The sequence below is a fragment of the Lissotriton helveticus genome, chromosome 3_2 (assembly GCF_964261635.1).
Source record: "Lissotriton helveticus chromosome 3_2, aLisHel1.1, whole genome shotgun sequence".
Taxonomy (NCBI): Eukaryota; Metazoa; Chordata; class Amphibia; order Caudata; family Salamandridae; genus Lissotriton; species Lissotriton helveticus.
This window is the reverse complement of record NC_136062.1, coordinates 174,243,307-174,268,496: the sequence shown is the minus strand read 5'-3', so window position 1 is coordinate 174,268,496 and position 25,190 is coordinate 174,243,307. Positions and strand designations below refer to the sequence as shown.

Here is a 25,190-nt window from a genome sequence, read left to right as displayed (position 1 = left end):
GCATCCACCTGAACACGTATATTGTCCAAAACCATGGTAAGAGCCGTCTCTGTGCTATGCTCCCGTCTGAACCCATGTTGGGATCCATCCAGAATGTTATAGTCCCTCAGGTAGGCACTCAAATAAGAGTTCAGATGTGATTCAGGAATATTAGGAGGGATTGGCAACAGGGAGATAGGACGGACGTTTTTTAGATTAAGTGGACTAAAGGAAGGTTTTTTTAGTATGGGCCTAACGACCGCAGCCTTCCAGGTCGAGGGATATTGGCCCGATGTTATGGCTAAATTCAGGACTGTCATGAGATGTGGGATCAGGGCATCTTTAGCTATTTTTGCAACTTTGGACAAGGATCCAAAGGTGACCCGGAATTAATCCCTTCCAGCAAGAGATTTACAGCTTCAGGTGATAACGTAGGAAAGGGGCAGAGACTTGCTGCGGTCACACTATTGGAAGGGCTATTCAGGCAGATTTTGGCAGGGGTGCCTGATTGGCATTAAGAGATTGCAACTGATCATAAATGTCAGAGATCTTAGAGCAGAAAAAGGAGGATAAACGATCACAGAGCTCCTCTGACGGTTCCACTTTATCCAAGACTGTCGGGGCCACAGGGGAGTTAAAGATTTTAAAAAGCTCCTTGAGAGAAGTGACATCCCCTGTGATCTTGGAATAGTAATTTTCCTTTTCCTCAATTATAGCTGCTTTATACGCCTTCAGACGTTGCTTATGGGAATCCCTGCCGGACAGGTGCCAGGTCCTTCCGCCAGTGTCTTTCTTTCCTTCTACACTTTTGTCTCATATTTCGAAGTCGGTCAGAAAACCAGGGAGCGGAAGGGGTTTTTCTGGCCGAGTAGCACTGTTTTTTTGGGCATCGGAGTCCATCACTGCAGTGATTTTGTTAGAGAGATATTCCGCGGCCATGTCAGCATTGTGGAAATCTGGTTGCTGAAAATCAGCAAAAGCAGTTGCGACAGCTTTGTTGGTAATTCGAGAGAGGTTTCGTTTTTCAACCATATTCAGCCCTGTGCTCTGAGTTTTATCTGGGGGAGTAGCCCAAAGAACAAAAGGAACTGCAGAGTGGTCAGACCACGAAAGTGGGAAGGGCGCGCCCACCAAGATTCTATCGTCATTCGAAAAGAGCCCGTCCAGGGTGTGGCCCGCAATATGAGTGGGGGTGTTCACTAATTGAGTGAAGCCATAGCCTTTCATACATTCCAACAGAGTTAGAGTATCATAATTTGAACCATTTTCTAAATTTAAATTAAAATCACCAAGAAGCATAAAGTTCAAGATGATTGCTGAAATCATCACTAAATGAAGCCCTGGGGCCAGGTGGCCTATAGCACAAAATCCCTGAGAAGCTCTCAGAGGGAGTAAAATTAATAGAAAAGTATAGTGCTTGGTAGGGGTCAAGGGCTGAAGTCAGAGGTTCAGAGCGACAGGTCATAGAATCCTTGACCAGGATACCTAGGCCTCCCCCGCGACAAACCTCCCTATCCAGTCTAGTAAGGGAATACCCCGATGGGATAGCCTCCACCAGCTCGGGACCAGAGGAGTCGTTAGCCCATGTTTCAGTGAGAAAAACCCAATCCGGTGCGTATTGAAGTACAAAGTCCTTAAATGCAATATTATTTTTGATCAAGGACCTGGAATTGAGGAGGAAACCCTGCAGCGACCTTTGCCGTTGCGTGTGATGGGCTTTACCAGGCAGAGAAGGCGGGCAAATAGCTTCTACCCCCTTCAAACAGAGGCCACACCAACTACATGATAAAGGCCCTATCTTGAACAGAGTATCTTCTTTCAGGATATGAACACAATGTGACACATTTCTCTTTCCAATATCCAGCAAACCTCCCCTTGAATACCTTATTGTAGGCCCAAAATCTAGTTGGGGAGGTGCAGCAACCCCGGCCCCTGGCGCGGACTTGGCAAGGACGGGCGCAGACTGGCTTGCCTTAGGCGGCCAAGGCATGCTGCTAAAGAAGGGGGGAGATAGCCGTACACTAGAGCGCTAACCGCCCAGTCTCTGCCCCTCGACCAGCCTGCCGAGGAGCAAATGTCGCCGCCTGTGCACCTTCCACAACAAACTGTAAAAACCACGGTGGACCGGGGTGCGTGGCGGAACAAGGCTTCCAGCAAGTCAGGTAACCAGAGGGAGCACACAAAAAATGAAAAGTTTAAATGGTTCAATAAAAGCGGCACGCCACAAAATAGAAAATAAATGCGTGTGGAACTAAGAGGAGATTAAAATGGATTACAGCACACCAGAAGCAGTCTTTTAGATAAGTAAAGGGACCGGAGGAGCCCCGCTAAGTAAAAAGTGAGCAGGACAGGGGTACCTGCCGGCGACTGACCGCAAAATATACCAAGGACAATGAAGATTTGAGTGCCTACTGGACGGCTCCTTAGATTTTAAAACCAAAAAATACAGTATTTAAGTTTTTTTAAGAGAAAAAGAAGGTAGATGAATATGAAAGCTTTCTAAAATGTAAAAAACATGCACAACATTAGCAGGGCTTGCACAATGTCGAGCGAGATATAATGTAAACGAGCTTTTTTAAAGTATTACCATGGCAAATTGACAACAGGTGTCCTACTTATTCAGCAAACTGAATAAGAAATGAAAATGCTTTTAAATATGGTTATCTTGCAACATTTTCTCAGCTTTCAGAAACAGAGGTCAAAAAGTCGGTTTGTTTTCTGCGACTGAAATTAAAGGGTTTTGTAGGGTAAACTGCGTAACGATTGCACTGTGAAAAACACGTGAAATGGAGGGCTGTAGGGTGCCAGGGTTCTTTTCCTTTTTTTCCCCAAAACTGCACTGAAATAGCTAATAAGTGAACAGTTCAAACATTTCAAATATGCTTTGCCAATTATGAAGACAATGTCTTGTAAATTTGGGTCGAGAGGAAAACATTTTTTTTATAGGATTAGAACAAATTAGAATGATTTGCTTGCTGATGTGCAAATTGTAGGTATATTTGCAGAATACCGACCTCCAAACATTGTTTGTGCACTATGTACCTTTGTCAGTAACACTACACGTTAGTGGGAAACCTTTAGTGGTCATCTCAATGAAAGAAAAAAAAAGGAAAAAATTATGCTATCTGTAATGACAGTCCCCTCCTACTGTATGCTTTGTTTTACTAATGTATTTGTGATAAAAGAGTTCTAAATTATTATGCTTCCTGCCCAGGTGACAACGTCATTACTAAGTCAACCACCACATGGTCCAGCTAGTCAAACAGCCTGACTGCACCCCCTTGTCTAGGATGCGCAAAACATGGTGCTCTAACAGGGATTTGTGCAAATGCTAGCCCATTCAATTGTGCCCTTTTGTTTCTGTGAAGGTACATTCCGCCCCAGGTTCACAGCCTCTTCGAACAAGCTCTCTGGGGACAAGGGCACCCAGGGGTCACTATACTCCAATTGCATCAACTAGACTGTTTCCTACTCGTTTTTGGCTCTGAGGATAGCAAGACAGGGTAGTCCAAGGCTTGCTCAAAGAGGTGAGATGCAGTTAGACATTCAGAATACAGCACCCCCTGTACTGCCAGATGACGGACTAAATGGCCGGTCAGTGCTTTACTTTTTATAAAAAGAAAAGCATTTTATTACACCCAGGAGAATTAGATTACACATAAAATTAGGACGAACAGTGAAAACCAGATGTCTCTACAACCCTCTGGACCAGAGTTCTGACCCCAGACAGTATTAGAGTGTCTAGATGCTAAACGCTATAAAAACACAGTTAACGTGAAAAAGTACAATTAACAATGCCTTTTTACAGACCATGTTGCACAGGGTTATTCTCGTCAGACATATTGTTATTATGAAAGCTATTTAAAATTGAACAAAGAAAGTCTTGTTAGAATGTTATTATGACAGTTTCTTTTGCAGGGGAGACAGAAATTAATGGGAAATATGCAGAAGAGGAGGAGGACAATGGAAAAGGGTCTGGTCAACCTTCACTGGATCTGGCACAGTAACGTGGTGGAGAATTAGGCAAAAATAGGTGTGCCTACGATTTACAGGAAGGGTCATTGAAAGAATGAATGCCCTAACTTACAGGGCCAAACAACAATGGCAAAAAGGAAGAGGTAATTCATTCACAAGGAATACCAGCAGAATTGGTGCAATCACACTTCTCCGACTAAGACTTCAATGTAGAAATGAAGGATGCAGAGTAGAGAACAGATGCAGTAGAGGGAAAGGCAGATTTTGTTGAAAGAGCAGAACAGAATGAGATGAAACCGAACATAGGGGGGGTAGATTTAGCCAGGAAAAGGGCAGATTAGATGAAGGCTATGCGTTACATTTTGACCTTTTTATTGAAAAACACCAGACTCTATGTATTGGCAAACAGCCTTTGCCAAGGTGTATTTTCTTGCCCGTGGATTCTGCAAGAGGATCTAAGAATCAAAATATGGTGTCAAAGATTTCCGCACTATAAGCATACAAACAGGCAGAAGCTTTTACAATGATGACTATTGACATTTGATTATAATACCTTTGAATACAGTCCACAGGGCGATTTAGGAAGGGCAGAAGAAGATTCATGATACCAGTTAATACAGCTGGCCCCTATGTTACTGTACCATTGGGGGGAGGGGGGAGCATGAGTTTCTGGTGTATACTGGTGCTACTTGCACCCCTCTAGTTCATAATCCCTTTTTCCCAGGTCTCCCCTCTCAGGTTAATTTCATACATCTGTGGGGTTTTCTGGGATCTCTGTTCAAAGTACTATTTTATATATATCTACCCGAAATAAATAATATGTAGGCATACCAATGTTTTTATTTCCAGATTCTTCAGAGTTAAACAAAATATTGTTGTAACAAAAATACATTGTAAGGTGGAATGTGCTTAAATGCATTCTAACTGCAGTGCATTCGCAAGGGACCACCGAGGATGGATAATATATAGTAGGAATACATTTATGTATTGAGGTTTAGTAATGAGAATGAGTATATGTAAATACAGAAGGACAGTGTGCATCGAATAACTGTGCTCCATATTATACTGTTTTGGGATACCGTTGGTATAGATCTAATATGTGTTTCAGTATACAGGTGCAGTCTTTAAAGGTGTTTGCAATTGGATTACAAGGTAAAGGATTGACGCAGTGTGACAACTACAAGAATTTTGATTCCCAGAGGTGTCACTATGACAGAGATCTTCAACTGTATTTTAGGACAAGCTGTAGCACAACGTTTTAATTCTTCTTTTTGCTTTTGGAGATAAGCAGATACAGCAGATACAGCATGCGCCATTAATAGCAGAACTATTACAAGCCTGTTGCTGCCAAAGTTTCAATTATAGAGTGTGCTGCACCCACCTTTTTCGAGGACTATGTATCTTGGTTGTGAATATATAATGGTTCAAATTGCGTCTGCTACCTACGATATCATGGTATAAAGATAAAGGATAATGATATATACTATGACCCTAACTATATCATTGAAGGGGCTGGGTGGAGGAAAAGGAAGAAGGGAACAGGAGAGGATTTATGCGAACAGAAAAGGAATATGGGTAGGCCCAAATGGAAAGATATGTTTAACAGCGATAATGCTTGCCCCCATTACCCTACTTTTTCATGATTCACCACTTGTAGGACATAAAGGAATGATCAGACTGTTTTCCTAAATGTTGGTACAAATGTTGAATTGGGAAAGGGTACTTCTGCTACCCCAGGCCACTTCCCCTTCCCATATTAAATGGACTTCCTCAGCTTGCCCCCCCCCCCACTCAAACTACAAGTACGTGTTGGTTATTGTGTGCATGTTCAGCACACGGACTGAGGCATACCGATCCCAGAACTGCAATGTACCAACGATTGCCAATTGCATCCTGAAAGAATTCATACTGCACTTTAAAGTACCTTTTCCTTTTTTCGGTTCTGACAATGAACTGGCATTCTTCCCACATGCGATTGAGGGGTTGCGTAACGGGCTAGGAGCTACACAGAAACTACATGTGTTCCACCGAAACCACCAAGTAAAAATGGCATCTCAAGCTCATCCTGAAGGATTGCACATGCTCCACACAGCTGAGAAAGGAAGAGTGTGTGTGTGAGCAGACCCCAAGTTTATAACAACTAAGAACGTCCGGAGAAACCAACGCCCAACCCCTCAGTCTGCAAGATGTGGCAACTAAACATCTTTACCTTCTTCATCATTTTGTTCTCTTCATATTGGGAGTGCCTAAGTAATAAGAAGTGCTAGTAACCTCTCAAATTATTTGAAGACAGGCACCAACGGTTGCTTTTTCTGCTTAAGAATATGACCACTGAGGCACTGCATTACTCCTCGGGAAAGTCTTGAAAAGAGTAAAAGTGCAACAAGAAATAAGACAGTCTTCTACCTAGTCACACTAGCCACACGTACCAAGGATTGGGACAATACCTCTTGACTTTCTGCTTCGCTCCTGTCAACAGAAAGGACTGTGGAAAATAGACTTTTTATCTTGACACTCGCCCATTTTGTACTCTGTATAAAAGGATACAAGTGCAAGGAGAATCTCCACGAGGTTTCGCTCATCTTTACTCCTGTCGGCGCCAATATTGTGTCTTCTGTCATGGTAATCTTAGAAAGGCAATGTATTTAGTTACTATGATCACAATATTACTATTTATGGTGCTACTTACGCTTAGGTCTGTTGCCTTGCTGTTTTCAGTGCATACAAATATATTGCACACTTTACATAGGACAGACATAGTAGATGTCCATGCAGCAAGCTGTAAAATACCCCCTTAGTTCCATCCGGTGCATGGAATGTACATTGTATCTAAGAAATTCAATAAACTGAAACCTTTATTCAGCCCACATGTGTGTCGTTTCACCATCCCGAATGTTCCTGGCACACTCATCATCTGGGATACCCTGTTTTCGACTTAGCAGTATCTATGGGTACCCACTTCACATTTGCACGTTTCTGTGATCACCATCCTTCTGTGTTCGGAGGTTTGCTGTGTTACCTTTCTGTATTTTATTTCTTTTCACAATTGGGCTCTTTGCGCTGGACTTCAGTGCTAATAGTAACTTTCATAGCAAGCCGTGTGCTGGCCGGTTAGCCCAGTTGGTTTGAGCGTCCTGTTAATAGCGTCAAGGTCGTCACGGGTTCGATTCCCGGTGTGACGGGAATTACTCTTCATTATTTAGAAAGCCAGAAAGTTCATTCTTGTAATTAATTGGGCGTTACATTTAAACCAGGAGGGGTGCATGGTCCACCCCCCTTCCGGTGATAGCTTCCTCCCCCCCTTCACACATGTGCTCACCTAACGTCAGCCTTCCGGTGACACAACGAGCCCGTTGTCGACTTGTAATACTGAAGTTTTACGACTGCTGGCACTGTGGGTTTCTGGTGGGGGCGGACGCAGTTCTACAGTGGCCAAGACTGCCAAACACGGATTAGGGCCTGAAGTCTCGTCCGGTATCCCAATAATCGCTAGGACGACTCGGGCGAAGTACAAATATACATTTGCCTTTTGTTTAAGGTTTTGTTAGTTCAGACAAGACAAAGTGCCAAGGATGTATGAATTTTAAATCACGTTCTGCGTTGCAATTACGTTTGTTTTCGTACTGGCCAGGTTCAAAGCGGCTCTGATCCACACAGTGCTTTGTTTCATATCTCCTTGCGACACGCATTCCATAGGATGCCAATAACTATGAAAATCTGCTCTTACCAGGCCACTCCTGCTATCACAGATGTTTAAATTAGCCCAGACCATTATCTAATACATGCTACTTCGAACTTTTTCCCCAGCGAACACTGAGTTGCTGCGAACTCCCGCCACAGTAACTAACATGTATGGGCCCGATTACCTTACATTCTTTCGTATATGTTACAGTACGCGTGTCACACGATCGGGCTCACGAGGTGGCTAGAGTTCGATTTCCCGATGGTATATTTATCCATGGAGGTGCCGTTAAGGAAGTATCATCTTTTGAATTGTTGGGGTTTTTGCCTGTAATAAATGTTCATCTGCTCGTGGGAAGTCCCCCGTGGCTCTCCTGGGCAGTGTGCGGCATCCACAGCCCTGCAGACTAGGGTCCAAGTCCCTGATCTCACCAAGGAATTCTACCCATGCCTCCATGTGTCCCACGAGGGGGACCAGGGCTGCACATTCTTTGCGAGCCTTGAGCGGATTACGCTGGGCATTCCCGAGGTCCCGGTTTGGCCACACCCCTCTAGGACAGTAGCACGTTTAATGTCTGTCGTGTAGGGTGCCTTAGGTGTTTGCAGCGCAGGTCGGCATTGCTCATGGTGCGGCCGGCCCTGCCCGGGCGCGCTTATGGTGGCCCACTCTGGTGGCTAGGCCTCGCTGTTTGTACCTTGTAGGCTTTTAAGTGCTCGCCCCCCTTTAGGCAGGGCCATATGGCCTCCTCCCCGCGGCACTAGTGGCCCGCTATGCCCTCGCATCTCCCTGCGTACCGGAGCGGTAGCTCAAAGGCATGGGCTTCGGCCTCTGGGGTCTCGGGCCTCTCCGAGGCATAAGTCGAGCACCAGCAGGGGGGGGCATCCTTGGGATCCGAGCATCTGCACGCACGGTTCCCGGGAAATATCGAACCGGGTGAAGCGTCATTCGATCCGCCCAGGGGGATTGCCGGCACACAGGTATTCTTGACATTCCTGGCACACGATTAGAATGGTACCCTGCGTTGGCACCAAGTTAGGGAGGGGTCTGCCGACTGCGGCGCGGGAGGTCAGGGTTCGCACCCCAGGGCCTTTCTACGTTACACCTTCGGGTGTGTGAGCGCTCCATACTTCGCATTATTTATACTTTCGGGGCTATCTACGCATTCTCCCCAGTGCCTAGCAGGATTTAGGTGTGTCTTGGGTTATCGGAACTGGTGCGAGGTAAGCGCTTGGACCCGGCTTGCCTCTGCGCTCCCTGTGCCAGTGCAGGGATGGTCTCCTCAGTCAACTTTGCTCAGGCAAAAGCGCTCCAAGATCTCCTTTCTAATTCGCGCTTTATAAATATGCAAATTGCAGATTGCTAATTCGTAATACCTCCATGCCTGGGGAGAGGCTTACCCCATTAATATGTTTGTGTGCCTCCTGGTGTTGGTTTCTCAATAACAGCCACCCGTTCTTTTAGGTCGCAAGGTGATCATGGGTAGTAATACTCCTACTCATGACTTGCCCCATTCTTTTGGGTTGAGTTCGCGCTGGATGACTAGTGGTTTCTTGCCTCTGGCCGTGTTCACAGGCAGGGATTTTGGCTTAATCACTTCGTTAGCGTTGAGTGCGTGCTGGTTAACTAAGGGTGCGGCTAAAATAGCGGTTTCCTGTCTCAGGATCGTATTCACAGGCAGTTATGTGGGTCAAACCAATTAGTTTGTGCTGATTTTGAGCTGCTTAATTATGGTTTCCTGTCGCAGGATCGCGTCACATGCGTGATTTTGGTCAAATCAATTAGTTTGTGCTGAGTTCGCGCTGCTTATTTATGGTTCTTGTCGCAGGATCGCGTCACTGGCAGTGATTTCTGTCAAATCAGTGGTTTGTGTTGAGTTTGCGCTGCTTGATTAGTGGTTCTTGTCGCAGGATCATGTTCACACGCAGTGACTTCGGTCAACCCATCTTCCTTGCATGTGCCTTGGTGATAATGAATTGCTGCAAGTCAAGTCAAGTCAAGTCAGGATTTATATAGCGCGCTACATACCCAGAGGGTCTCAAGGCGCTTGAGAAGGGGTGGGGAGTTACTTGTCAAATATCCATGTTTTAAGTTGCTTTCTGAATGCTAGGTGGTTCTGGGTAAGGCGAAGGTAAGTGGGAAGAGAGTTCCAGGTTTTAGCTGCCAGGTAGGAGAAGGATCTGCCTCCCATGGTGGTCTTGTTGATGCGAGGTACAGTGGCAAGGGCTTGGTTGGAAGATCGAAGCTGGCGGGAGGGGGTGTAGAAGGACAGTCGTGTGTTGAGGCATTCTGGTCCGATTTCGTAGAGTGCTTTGTGTGCGTGGGTTAGGAGCCGGAAAGTGATCCTCTTATTGACGGGTAGCCAGTGGAGGTTTTTCAGGTGACCAGAGATATGTTCTTTACGCGGGATGTCTAATATGAGCCTTGCGGAGGAGTTTTGGATTCGTTGGAGTTTTTTCTGGAGTTTAGCGGTAGTCCCGGCGTATAGGGTGTTTCCGTAGTCCAGGCGGCTCGTGACCAGTGCGTGGGTGACCGTTTTCCTAGTTTCGGTGGGGATCCAACGAAATGTTTTTTTGAGCATGCGAAGAATGTTGAAGCAGGATGAGGAGACGGCGTTGACTTGTCTGTTCATTGAAAGTGAGGAATCCAGGATGATGCCCAGGTTCCGTGCGTGGTCTGTCGGGATGGGTGCTTTTCCAAGGGCTTCTGGCCACCAAGAGTCGTCCCATGCGGAGGGGGAGGAGCCTAAGATGAGGACTTCTGTTTTATCAGAGTTCAGTTTCAGACGGCTGTGTTTCATCCATTCGGCTACTTCTTTCATTCCTTCATGTAGGTTGGTTTTGGCGGTGCTAGGGTCATTGGTGAGTGATAGGATCAGTTGAGTGTCATCCGCGTAGGAGATGATGTTTAGGTTGTGTTGGCGGGCGATGGCCGCGAGAGGGCTCATGTATACGTTGAAAAGGGTGGGGCTGAGTGAAGATCCTTGTGGTACGCCGCAGATGACTTCAGTGGCTTCTGACTTGAATGGTGGGAGGCGGACTTTCTGGGTTCTTCCGGTGAGGAACGAGGTGATCCATTTCAGTGCTTTTCCTTGCATTCCGATATTTTTGAGTCGCTGTAGAAGGGTGCTATGGCAGACTGTGTCAAAGGCTGCGGAGAGGTCGAGGAGGATGAGGGCGACTGTATCTCCATTGTCCAGTAGGGTTCGAATGTCGTCTGTTGCTGCGATGAGGGCGGTCTCAGTGCTGTGTTTTGCTCAGAAGCCGGACTGTGAGGAGTCTAGGGATTTGTTGGCTTCGAGGAAGGCGGCGAGCTGGTTGTTGACAGCTTTCTTGATGACTTTGGCCGGGAAAGGAAGGAGCGAGATAGGGCGGTAGTTTTTGAGTTCGGTGGGATCAGCTGTGGGTTTCTTCAGGAGGGCGCAGAGTTCAGCGTGTTTCCAGCTTTCCGGGAAGGTGGCGGATTTGAAGGAGCAGTTGATGACGTCTCGGAGGTGCGGTGCTATGATGGAGTCTGCTTTGTTGAAGATGTGGTGAGGGCATGGGTCTGTGGGGGAACCTGAGTGGATGGAGTTCATCAGGCGGATGGTGTCCTCAGTGGAGATTGTGTTCCAGTCATTCAGGATGTTTGAGGGGGGTGGAGGTCCAACAGATGGTTGGGTGGGTTGGTCTCCGGGTTGGTTGTCGAAGCTGTTGTGGATGTCTGCAATTTTGTTGTGGAAGAATGAGGCTAGGGAGTCGCAGAGGGCTTGAGAGGGGGTGATGTCGTTAGAGTTGGCCGAGGGGTTGGTAAATTCCTTGACGATGTTGAAAAGTTCCTTGCTGTTGTGGGCATTGTTATCTAGTCGTTCCTTGAAGGCTGTTTTCTTGGCCTTTCGGATCAGTTGATGGTGTATGCGGGTGGCGTTTTTGAAGGCGTCCTTGGTGCTGGTGGTTGGGTCTTTTTTCCAGGCCTTCTCAAAGGAGCGGCAGAGTTTCTTGGATTTCTTAAGGTCATCGTTGAACCAAGAGGCCTTCTTGCTGCCAAGTTTGATTTGGCGTTTTTTCAGTGGTGCTAGGATGTCGGCGCTGTTGGATAGCCAGAGGGTGAGGTTGGCGGCGGCTTGGTCGGGGTTAGATGAATGGGCTGGGGGGTTTAGCAGAAGCGATGAAGAGATCTGGTCGATGGTGATTTTGTTCCAGTTTCTTTGCAGAGTTGGTTGGGGGTGGTTGTTGGGTTTGGGCTTGTTGTAGGTGAAGTGAACGCAGCTGTGGTCAGTCCAAAGGAGCTTCGTGGTGTGGCTGAAGGAGACATGATTGCTGGAGGTGAAGATGGGGTCGAGGGTGTGACCTGCGATGTGGGTGGGGGAGGTGACCAGTTGTTTAAGTTCGAGGTTGGCGAGGTTGTCCAGCAGGGTGGTGGAGTTGCGGTCGTTGTTCTTTTCAAGGTGAAAGTTGAGGTCTCCTAGAAGGATGTAATCTTTGGAGGGGAGCGCGTGTGGAGTGATGAAGTCCGTGATGTCCTCACTAAATTGTGCGCGGGGTCCTGGAGGCCTGTAAAGGCACATAGCGCTCGTTCTCCTGGGCCGAGCTCACTCTTCCGACGCAGGTACTATAACCAGGTTTCGAGCCTAAGGGTCGCATCCAATTAGGTGATCCTGGACTAAGCGCGTTCACATGCAGGGATTTCGGTCAAATCAGTTACTTTGTGCTGAGTTGGCGCTGCTTCAATAGTGGACTTTGGCCAAATCACTTACCTGCATGTGCCTGAATTGTTAAAGAATTACTGCTCATTTTAGCGCTCCTTACTCCTGGGCCGAGCTAGCGCTTCGGACGGGTGCTAGAACCCTGCTTCGGGCCCGAGGGTCGCGCCCAATCAGATGATTCTGGACAGAGCGCATAACACGGATGTGCCGGAATGTGTAATGTATAAACTGAGTACCTGTCCCTTCGAACAGAGCACACCGCGGTTTTATTTGGTTCAGTCATATCACAGGGTGTGTCTTTCCTTGCCCGGGTATATAGTGGCCCGTTACATATTACAGCGCTTATTCTGGACCATGCATCCACGTGCTACCTGTCACGCACTCGTCAAGAGGTTATATACTTAGTTGCAATTTCCTGGGTAAAAACCTGTTTTTGGAAACGCCTTCTCGGAGCCAAGTCTGTAGTAGAGCGCTTGTAGATTACGCGTTACATCTAGAGGCAGGCACATAGTCTCCACCTTCACTGATTAGGGGGAGACCACAACAGGTTCAGACACTGGCTGTCCGAGCTCAGTGCCTGCCTCCCATTTAACCATAGGAAATGGTATTAGCATGGTCATTAATCCATTCACCAAGGGGCCTAAAATACAGGCAAGGTATTGAGCACATACATGTCGAAGGGATGTCGGCAAGGGTATCGTTCGCCTACCCAACACATCCTTCACCTGCGAGTCAGATTCTACCCTATTGTTCGATTGGAAAGGGTTATACTTGTTTCTGCTTCACCTACCTCCTCCCCTACCCCCTCACCTGTCACAATTCTCAGCCCCTGGCATGCCGTCCTGTGTGGCCCGTTGTTTGGTAAGAATTCCCATTCTCGCATGACGCGAGTTGCCGGGGAATGACTGGGTGTCCTGTGAGTCAGCTCACAGCTAGTCGAAGGTCACCCTCCTGAGCCTTGTCGGCAGCCAGTGCTCCTTATGCCGTATATAAGTGCAGACTTGACCCGGAGGTGGCTCTTGCCAAGTACCAGAAGTAAACTCGATTTTAGTGGATGTTCCTGCATCAAATGGCGGACTTGCTAACCACATGACCTCTTGGGTAGACACTTCCAGGGTCAGGGAGTATAGGACATGTATAATAAAAAGGCCTTCTGCTAATAATGGAAAGGGCATTAATGGTAATTGTAAGTGCCCTTAAGGAGGGGAACTGGAAGTTCCGTGGGGAGGCCTGGGATGAGGTAGGTCCCTGGGTAGAGTGGTAAGGGGCGGACTTAGGAGGTGATATCAAATCACACACACCATAGTGTATTGGTCATTATTCTGGCTTACGCATCCGTATAATGGACGCAGCTCCAAGTCATGATACCTCGCTACCCCCTGCCAGTGCAGGACACTGCTAGTATTGATTCTTCTGCCTCTCCTTTCTGGTGCATCAGCGGCCACATAGCCATGTATGCCTCTCGGGGCGCTGCTCATTCTCAATGGTGGCCAGGTTCACACAATGTCAGAATGTTGTGCGGTGTCAGTCATATGGGGCTATCCCGAGGTGGCGGACTGGACGTTTGTTACCTGGTCGCTTCAGTTTAGACATATCCACCCGTGCTTTAGCCAGTGCAGCAGGCGGGGGGAGTTAGTTGCATCTATCAAGTTTATTGAGCACAGAAAGTGGGGTCCTCAGTGTTAGAGCCATTGGTGTCAGGGTCCGTTGACCTTGACATTTCCCTCTTCCTGTACCATGGATAAGGGCACACAGTAGCAGTATGCTCCTTTGCTCTGGGCCGGATGTACCAGGGAGCCGCTCAGCGATGGCGGGAGTCGAGCTGATCGCACTGCAGTATTGTGGGGCATCCTCCCTCTGACATGCGCTAAGGGTAGTGATGCATACAAGCTGCTAATTTCCACAGGCACATTTCCAGCAGGCGACGCTTTTTCTGATTTGCTGCTGGGCTTACTCCTGTGGTGCTCAAGGGGGAGGGGCCCGCACTATTTTCCCCGCTTAGTTTTCGGGGGTTCACACTGATCTATCTGGTGACCCAACACCCCTTTTTGCTAATTTTCACTCAGATGGGTTGTGGCTTTGCGCGATGGGCTCTTATCAGGAATTGGATACACGGCTTCACGACCACGATTACGTGTGGTGGGGCTCCCCTGGCTTGTGCCGGAACAGCCTCGTGAATAAACTTGAGTAACCTATAGATTCTCTTGGAAGCCCCTCCCAATGTGAGAAGCTGGCCTGTTGTATGATGTCTCCAACTCTGGGGGCACCTTTCAGCAGTCAAAGCAATCCCTTATGGTGTTGGTTGTATGTCAACCTCATAGTCATGCTAACCTATTGGTAGCATGGACTAAACAGCCTCGAGGCCAAACTCACGAGGGCATTGTGATGCTGTGTTATCAAATGTAGGGACTCCACACAAGTTTTTATACAAAATATATGTAATTTTTTCTTGAATGTTCCCCTGTACTCTTGAGTATGGAAGCACAAGCGTTCAATCAGTAGCACTTTTACTGATTATTCCGGGGACCGCGTTATGGCAGAAGTTGTAACTTACCGTGGTGTAGTCTGCTGACGCTTTGTGTAGGTGTGTGTTTGGGTCTCAGTGGCGTGCGCTGGATCTCCATTGTACAGATTACAGGAAGCGCTATCAGCATGGGGCTCCTCCTCTGCGCACGGTCCTTCACCTGGGGGCATAACCCCACAAACCTGGTTCGGTCTACTCTAATGCTGTAGAGGCATATAGACCCGGGGTAATCTGCAGATTAGTGACAGAGGGGCCTTGGTTCGTCAGGCATGTGTTGATTCATGATTGGATCATGGTCACTTTGAGGTGTTAGAGGTCCGCCTCGCACCTGTCGGTTTTTACTTGTTTCTATTGGACTGACGACAAGCTCTGCAGAGCAAGGGTTGCAGGTTTCCCTAAGTAGCGAAGTGGTGGGGGGCCCGGGCTGTGGCGGGGACCGCCGCCCGGGCTGTGGCGGAGTTACAGGGCGATCCAGAAGCAGAGAGGTGCAACACTGTACTTCAGCGGGCACATAGGGGTGCCAGAGCCTAACCTAGAACCTCAGGGGAGGTCCGGGAACCCGTGTCGGCGCCCCAGTAGTCCTTCGGGCGGTTGTGGGCCTGTGCAACCGGGGGTTTGCCTAGATACGCCCCGCAAGGGGTGTGAGTAGAGTGATTACCATAATGGCGCAGCAGATGGGTGGTTCGCCACTGTGCTGCTTGGCTCATCAGGCGGGCAGGAGGCGAGAATGCAGCCTGCCCTTGGATCGTCCGTAAGATAACCCACCATGATTACATAATGTTGTATGTAATAAACCTGCAGCAACTTTTCCCAATCTAGCACTGCTGTCTTGTGTGTTATTTGCGGGATGTTGGGTATGCTGGGGGCGGGGGTTTTGTTGACCTGATGTGACTATGCGGCTGACCGAGGCCACCCGGTGGCCATTAGGAGGGCGGGCCCTTAGTCACGGAGGGCTTCCCCGCCCCTTGCCTGTGGTCACCACTCCTCCCTCGGGCAGGGATGCCCGGCATGAGGGTGGGCGGGACCATGACGCGCGTCTGGGGCGGCAGGCAGGGCGAGGGGGTATATATTTCCCCCTAGCCATTTTAGCTGCCTCTTTGCCGCTCCGGACGTCGCGCGTATGCATCGGGACACTCTTTGCCCTCCCTACCGCTTACCCAGAGTATCAGCTATGGAGGGGCTCCTGGGGGAGCTTTAATTTGTCCTTTTTCGTTGCAGGCAGAGTGACAGGGCGATCCGAAAGCAGAGATGTGCAACACTGTACTTCAACGGGCACATAGGGGTGCCAGAGCCTAACCTAGAACCTCAGGGGAGGTCCGGGAACCCGTGTCGGCGCCCCAGTAGTCCTTCGGGCGGTTGTGGGCCTGTGCAACCGGGGGTTTGCCTAGATACGCCCCGCAAGGGGCGTGAGTAGAGTGATTACCATAATGGCGCAGCAGATGGGTGGTTCGCCACTGTGCTGCTTCGCTCATCAGGCGGGCAGGTGGCGAGAATGCAGCCTACCCTTGGATCGTCCGTAAGATAACCCACCGTGATTACATAATGTTGTATGTAATAAACCTGCAGCAACTTTTCCCAATCTAACACTGGTGTCTTGTGTGTTATTTGCGGGATGTTGGGTATGTTGGGGGCGGGGATTTGTTGACCTGATGTGACTATTTGTAGTGCCCTGGTCCATGCATATTTGAGCATTTGCAGCAGTAGTTCGCCAGCACAGAGGTACTAGTTATCGGACGGGGTTTAGCATGAGCTGAAGCCATGTCTGCCATGAGGGGATCCCAGCCTCTTCCACAACAGGGACACCCATCAAGGCCCCTTTCCACGTCTCCGTGCAAACAAGCTGAGTAGTAGGATAATAAAGGTCAAAGTCTGGGATTGTCATACCCCCTTTGGTAGTGGGAAGTTGATGTTTGGCAAGCACACTCCTGTGCCGTTTTGCACTTTCTGCAATAGCAGTAACTGGAGATCTGGAGAACATTGACCTTTTAAAATGGTTTTGCATTTGGCAAAGAGATTTTGTATAGATCTGAAATAAATCTGATCCACTGCACTTCAGATACTTCCTCCAGACGTACATGCGATACCTTGAGCACATTATTCACTTGAAGTCAGAATGTATTCATGCTGCCTCATGCTATTGCTTCTTGCATTTTAGACAAGTTATGCTCATAAAACATTAGCTTCTTTTGTACAGGGAATGCGCAATATTTGTTTTTCATAACACTAAAGTCATGCTTGGCAGCATTAATCTAGCTTTTAATGAATTTACTAAATCTCCCATTTTTTACCTATCTCAGAATGAAACACTCAAGTCCAAACCACCTCAAAAGGGACATAGGTCAGATGTACAGAGCTTTGAAACAATGCAGAACTCTTTTTTAAAAGCTGATCATACCATTCAACATCGAAGGAGCTAGCGAGACTTGAAAATGGCTATTTATTTTTAATTAATTACTGCAGATTATCTTTGGGAATTGTGACTCGTGGCTTAAACTTTTTAGTAAATTTCAACTGATCTGATGAAACAAATGATTAACCGATTGAAGCGATTTGCTTTCCATCTCTAAATGTGGCTGCTGCTCAGTTGTTACTTAGAAGTCACCACTGAAATTAATTAGAATGTGTTGAATTGACTTTGAACTTGGTTACCTCTACCAAAACTATGCCCTCTGGCAAAAAGCAAATTTCGTATCTCATACATCTGCAGCTGGTCTTGTATTTTATTGAGTTGTTTCAAAAGTTAGGACTTCCTTTGCAAAAGTAACCAACAACTGAAGGGTGACCCGTATTATGTATTTTTTTACATATCACACAAATCCATCAACTGCAGGGCTCATCCATAACCATGTCTCCTGACAGAATAAAATAGAATATTTCTTGGAATTTATTGTTTAAGCTTTTAAATCCAATACTGTCTTATAGCTTGTAACTATTTTTTGTCAGAATGCTTGTGCTTAGGATTTGCCCTTTCAACTAGGAGCATTCACACGCCTAGTCCCCATAAACGGTTGTTGTACCAAGTATCTGGCCTGGAAGAAAAAAGGGTTTGGTATGCCATGTTTTTAAACAAATCATTTCATATTGATACCATGATAAAATCGCATCTTGGGCATTTGGGGGTGGTAGATGGAGCAAACTTTGGTATCTTAGCCGGAGTTCAATACAGACGATTAATAATGAAACAACAAAAAGTGGTTCTTCTTGAGGTTAGACAGCCTTACATACTTATATAGAAGCTTCAAGGAAAGTTCATAGCTTGCTTCGGTATTGTACTCCAGTAAAACCTCATTCCATACTGAGTGTTGTGGAGGATACTCCTACTCATCTGCCTCCAAGGATATCTTATACCATTTAGCAATTTCATTCTATTGAGATTGACATCTTGAAGGGATTGCTCCAAATCCCAATCACCACCAATTTAATTTTTCTCGGCTATAAACCACAATACTAATTGCATATATTTGAATCTGGAGAAGTCACTTCCAATCCTAGCTCTTAGAACCTCCCATGGATGGACCCCTTTCATATTACCAGGTCTGACCAAATTGTGATGCCTGCCTTTCTAATTGGAATAGTTAGGCATACCGGGGTCCCAGGGGAATCCCAGATTGGGGCAAAATCAGAGTAGTTACCTACCCCTATCTGTTTCTAACCTTATACCACAGGATGGGGGCAGACTTGAGTACTTTTTTGAAGGACCTTGGTGCTCCAAATTTGTACAAGAATCCGTCCCCCCATCCTGCCTTATCATTTCCGCCAGAAGTCTTCCCCAAGTTGATTCATCAGGCTTCATGAGCAACATTCTGATGTTCTTAAATTGAAAGGCTACACAGTACCAATTGATGTCCGAGAGTGCCAGTCTACCTATGACAAGCCTGCTTCTAAGCTTCTTCCAGGCCAGCCTAGCTCCCTTATAAGCCCAAACAAAACTTACCATCTTACTCTGGATTGTACTAATGCCCAGCTTTGGGAAATTGAAGGGGATAGCGTTAAACAAGTAAGTTAATTTGGGGAGAATAACCATTTTAACTATGTTAAAACTTCCATAGATTGTTACAGGAAGGTTTTTCCACCTGTCAATAGACAATTGATTTCTTTTAGAAGTCTGTTTAGGTTGATCTGCGGAATCTTCTCGATGTCTTTAATGATTCTAATACCCAAATATTTAAGAACTTGACTTGTTCTCCCCTCCCTCCCCCCCCCCGATAGCCGATATTCCAACACATCACCTCGGTTTTAGAGGTGGTGGCTAGATACCCCGACACAGAACCAAAGTCTTCTAACAAGGTTTCAGCCCTTGGAACTGCCACTGCAGGGTTATCTGTATATAACAGCAAGTCATCAGCATACAAAGCAACCTTGCTGCTATAATGATGGGATTTAAAAGGGGTTATTAAGACATCTGCTCTTATTGCTTTGCCAAGTGCCCTATATAAATATTGAACAACAGTGGCGAGAGGGGACAACCCTGTCTTGTTCCTCTAAGAATGTTAATACTAGATGTTAAAATCCCATTCAGTAATATTTCAGCAGAGGCCCCCTGATAGCATCTTTCCATAGTCTGGATAAAAATAGACCCAAAACCCTGTATTCTTAACACTTCCCAAAGATATACCCAGCATACTCTGTCAAACGCCTTGTGGAGAACCGGGCCTTATGGGCCGAGCGGCGCAGGGCACGCCTGTAATCTCCGGGTTCACCTGCCTTGTCAGACAGAGACACGAGACACTCTGTTAGGCGTAGAAAATCAGGTTTATTAGCTGCAGCTAAGCACAGTTATCCAAGAAGTACAGAAGGTATATTCTTAGGAGACTGCCACTTAATTCCGTGGCGCACAAACTTTTATAATGCACATATTTACAATGTCTACTCCCAAAACATACAGAACTGGCGAATAGGAAAAGTTTGAAAACAAGCTATCGAGTATCTTGAATACGCCCTTCCTTCAGACCCCTGTTCTCTCCTCCCCTCAAGTTAATCAATGCTAGTACATGTAATTCAATTTGCAGGTGGCAAAACGTATTTGCGTGTTTGAAAGGATAGTTGAGTAATAGGAGAATACAAGGGAAGAATGGCGAAGGCCAGTCAAATAAGTTAGAGTGAAGGAAGAATGGTGGGACCCAAACAGTCAACTAAAACAAGGGATCAATCAGTCTAGACATGGATTAGCAAACTCGGCTAGACCCTGAAATCGGTTGAATAGACAAGGACAAGGGGTTACTTTTTAACAGAAGAGGCGCATAGCAGCTGGGAAAGCAAAAACACTGTGTTCGCCGAGGTGCCTCAGTAAAGGCAACACAAAATGGCGGCTGTCACAAAATGGCGGCTGAGTACGAAGCGAAGTCGAAAATCACAGAACCTCAGACCCTCCTTTTGCCATTACTCAGGCAAAACACAAAGGACTCAAGTTAGTCAATGTCAATGGTCATGAGGTCATTAAGCTGTTGCTGCAACATCATCTTAATGTTCTCTGTTTTCTGTGACACAGGCTTTGGGACACACAAGGTGGCACAAAGACCACAGACGGCGGGGCCACACTGCAAACAGAGACAACAAGAGAAAATGATGGCTAAAATCATCCCAAGGAAAGTTAACACTTTCCATCCCCAAGTGGACAGTAGTCCCCAAAACCATCCCATCACAGACCAATCTCCTGTGTCCTGATGAATAGACTCGGAAATCACGTGTAACTTAGAAATGGCTTGGTATACGGTAGGGGCATTATCAGGAATATAAATGCAGCAACTAGACCCAATCAATTTACAGACACCTCCTCTATTTGCTAGGACAATGTCTAAAACCATTCGGTTTTGCAAAGTCATAAGACGATCCGCCTGAAGTTCGGCTGTCAGGTTACTCAAGGCTCCGGAAGTCACATTTATCGTAGCCTCGACAACACGAACTAGCTGTCTAATGTTTCTGCTATTGGCCATTGGGCCCGAGAAAGGAAGAAACCCTTCGATAAAGTCTCCTCCCTCTTGTCCAGCTGTGTCTTTAGAATCAATGACCCCTCTACCATATCTCTTTCTATGATGACCTGAAGGAGCAGTGTATGTAGGTGGCAGAAGGAAAGCCACATAACATGTTCCTGAAAAATAGGCGGGAAGCCATGTATAGGCTCTATCATGACAAACAAAATATGTACCTTGAGATGGTACCAGCGGTGAAGAAATCAAGGGCGAATAGATGTATGTATGGGAACAAACACTCTTTTCCTGTTTATTCTTATTATTCTGACCATTTATTTGCAGACATAAGTTACCTTTATGAGGTATGGTCCAAATTGGTAAAGATCTTCTTTGTCTAGCCTTGTCAGTGAGGCTAGTAATGTAACGAGTCACATTCCAACCATCATATGCTCGTTTCTCATCAATGGGAATTTTACCAATGTCTGCAATTTTAGCCATAGTCACTATTCCCTTTATCAAAGGACTATGACTATAATCTGCTCCACCAGTATATATATCACCAGGAGGATACCGAAGTTGATTCTGAAATGCATTGGAAAACATAGCCAAATAAGCAGAACCTTCATAGGAAAACGGAAGGACTAAATATGGTATTCCTTTCTCAACATTATGGGGCATAAGCCCACAAACCCAACAGTCAGTAGTGTTGACTACTAGTTGATGCTGATGTAACAACTGGATGAATGAATTGTTGAAGTATTCCGTTCTCCTAATTTGTTCATGATCTGGGAGTGTATAGAACTTGTGTGGGGAGAGAGTAGTAATAGAAAGAGGTAAAGAAACAGAAGTTGGAGCAGGTGCTTGCTGCATAGTGTGGACAACCCACAAAAGCTAATAACATACATAAACATACTAAAATACACAATGCTACGCCACATCGACTAAACAATAATTTCTTATACTTAATTTTCATTGGAACTTTCTTATCATTCCCTTCCACTTTATTATCCATTCTCTAAGGCGTTGCTCACTGTAATCTTCCTGGATCACTTAGTTGTGGTTATTAGCCGTCCTATGACACTGCAAGTCCTGCAGACCTATGTCACTACTCAGGTCACAACCTAAGACTCCTACCGTGACCCTGCAACTTGATGAATAGTGAAAAAGGGAAATGTCACCAAAGGAAAAGAAAACAAAGTTCAATTGCCTTTTGGCAACCTAGGTCTTAGGTTGTACTGTGTCTTGCCAGGTATTGTTTGGTCTCGAAACAAAGTCTCTGGATTCGTTGTGTCTAGTCTCAAATGTGTTGGTACAGCTTCCTGTAACACGTCGTCATCTTCTTTCTCAGAACTTGTCCAGTCCAGGCGTGCACTACTGAAAGGTACAAATTGGGGTACTTTTTTACTCTCACAGTCACCTACGCCTTCTTGGACCCACTGGTCGTAAGGTAAAGGCAAGGGTACCCTCTTACAGTGCACGCCGTGGACCCAATTTTTCTTCCCGACGACCTTCACTGCTGTACGGGTCACAAGAAGCATTTATCGCGGAGGTCCCCAACGAGGTTCCAGGTTCTTTTTCCTCTGGAAGTTCTTTAAACATACGAAGTCACGAGGTTGAATGGAATGGCCTGGATCTGAGGAAGCCTCCGGCAAAGCGTTTTGAACCTGTTGATGAATAACACGTAATTTAGTGGTGAGGTCATGCAGGTAATCAACCAACAATGGGTATGAAATATCAGAATATTTCTTAGGTCGAGGTACACTCCAGACATTGGCTGGGCGTCCAAAAACGACCTCATTAGGACTAAGTCCCAAACGAGAATGTACAGTTGTTCTCGTAGAGAGTAGTGCCAAAGGCAAGGCATCGGGCCAAGCAAAGCCTGTGCTGGCCTGAATCTTTGCTAATTTGAGCTTGAGAGTGCCATTATAGCACTCTACCAAACCCGCTGACTGAGGGTGGTTTGCCGCATGGAATTTCTGCCTAATACCAAGACCCGCAAACACCTTCTGCATAATTTGACCCACAAATTCACTTCCATTGTCACTCCAGACAATGCGCGGCAAACCAAACCTCGGGAAGAATTCCTTCAAGAAGACTTTGGCCGTGGACAAGGCAGTATTATCCTTTAGGGGGTAGGCCTCTATCCATCTGGAAAAGGCACAGACCACCACCAGAACATACTTGATGTTATTGGAACGTTCCATATGAATGTAATCAATTTGTAATACCTCAAAAGGATACTTAGGGGGAGCAAAATGGCCTGCCGGAGTTGGGGTTCCCCTTCCTGGATTATGCATCAAACAAACAATACAATGCCTTACCACATTCTCCGCACATTTAGGGATACCTTCATTCTGCCATACTGGAGCCAGAAGCTTACATATTCCTTTCGCACTGATATGAGCTGGACCATGCGCCATAGTAACTACAGGTAGTACATAGGCATTTGGTAACAGCCAACGTTGGTGTTCTGCCAGTTCCGTCCTACACCCTGTCGCGTCCAACATTCCCGTACTCTCTCTCCACTTACTCAATTCCTTCTCAGTTGCTTCTTCTTGAATCATTTTCATACTTTCCACTGTGTCCTCAACATTCCTGCTTCTCTGACCCATCTTGCAGGGCCTGCAACCTACATACGACTCTTACCATCTTTCGCTGTTTCCTTCGCTACCTCGTCTGCAAAAGCATTCCCACGACCCACATCATCAGTGATCCTTTTATGTGCACTGCACTTCACAATTGCTATTTGAATAGGTAAGGCAAGTGATTCAAGAAGGTCGGTTACCAACTGACCATGCTGTATTTTAGTCCCATGGGAAGTAAAGAATCCTCTTTCCTTCCACAAACGACCGAAGCTATGAGCCACGCCAAAGGCGTATTTGCTATCGGTGTAAACAGTCACTCTCTTTCCTTTTGCCAACACACACGCTCTCGTCAATGCAATCAACTCAGCAGCTTGTGCTGAATTCTGTGCAATATGTGCAGTTTCTACTACTGCATGCAAAGTGGTAACAGCATAAGCTGCAGTCGTATTGCGATTAGGAAGCTTGAAACACGACCCATCTACCCATAGGATCCCATCCGGGTCCACAAGTGGTGTGTCTTTCAGATCTATTCTACCTTTCGTTTCTTCCTCTGTACGAAGAAAACAATCATGCTGTTCCTGTGTAGCTTTCTCTTCTGTGATAGGCAACAATTTTGCCGGATTTAAAACATTGCATATCTTTTTTTTTTTTTTTTTTTTGTTATAAACCTTTATTAGTACAGAAAGGATATACAAAGCAGAGCCTACAACCGATCCGGCCGGCCACGATACGATAAGCAGTCAAAGAGTCCAAATGAAAAATCACAGAATCAGACGTAAAGAGGTGCGTTCAATACAATCGTAAAAAGGGGGGGGGAGGTAAGAGGATCTAGACGGCCAGCAATCAGGAGCAAAATAAGGTTAATTTTATATTATAGCAATAAGGCGTATGACAGGCTCAGCGACAACAAAGAAGAATCCGGATTCCCAAAACAGATCATTAGCAACAAAAGGAGAAAGGGCAGCGATGCAGAAGTGTCAGCACTGTAGACATCGGTATAAAAACAGATGTGGTGAACACAAATCAATATGCAAATAGTAACAACTTTGCATTCCCACCACCCAGTAGCACATTGGATACAGAACAGGGGGGCCGGAATAGCGACATCAACAAAACTAGCCCGTCATACTAACCTTGGGAGAGAAGGAAAAGGGGAGGAGGGGAGAGGGGAGAGGAAAGAGGAAAGGGAAGGAAAACACAGACTAAAAGAGAAGAATGCCGCGCTGAAACAGGCGCCCCGTAGCGAGGAACATATAAAAGAACAGGAATAGTAGCAGCGAAGAGGGCATGGGAGTCGCAATGGAAAGCAGCAGAACTATAAAAGAAGAGCAGCGATGTGACAGACCCCACCCTAATCATACCACGGAAGGCAAGGACAGACGCGGCACTCTCATAAAGATACACAAAAGGGCCATAGAACTGAGAAAAATAAAGCATCAAAGAAGACCCAACCCACCCATCCCACCCACCACCCCTGCAGAAGGCTACGGCCTACCCTCCAAACAGCGCGCCTGTCGCCCTAAACCAGAACCTGAAATGTAGTAGAGACAAGAGAGAAAAGGAAGAAAAAGACAAAAAGAAGATATGAAAACAAGGTAGTAAATAGGAGGGAGGAGCATGAGGGCAGAAATAAATACGGTCGGCCACAGCCCTCCGCCCAACCATACAATCATAATACGTGTGCACCAGAACGACACGAACTCGAGCGCCACAGAACTTACAGAGGGGTCTCAACATTGCATATCTTGATATGTATGTGACTAGCTTAAAGCGTCAACTCATACCCAGACAAACGAGCACTCGTAAGATGTTGCGTTTTCGTCCTGTTCAAGAAAGTATCCACAACATGTGGTAC

The 25,190-nt window shown here is 46.4% G+C and overlaps 1 protein-coding gene across 9 annotated transcripts in view; it reads right to left on the bottom strand.

Moving 5' to 3' along the window:
• Positions 1-25,190, bottom strand: part of LOC144826538 (uncharacterized) — a 1,868,758-nt gene that overhangs the window by 974,203 nt on the left and 869,365 nt on the right. The window contains exon 7 of one of the 9 annotated variants that reach the window (XR_013609841.1): positions 22,363-22,414. The exons of the other annotated variants lie outside the window; for them this stretch is intronic. The gene's annotated coding sequence lies outside the window, so the exon portion shown is untranslated. Of the gene's footprint in view, positions 1-22,362; positions 22,415-25,190 lie in introns of those variants that run through there. 9 annotated transcript variants of the gene reach the window in all.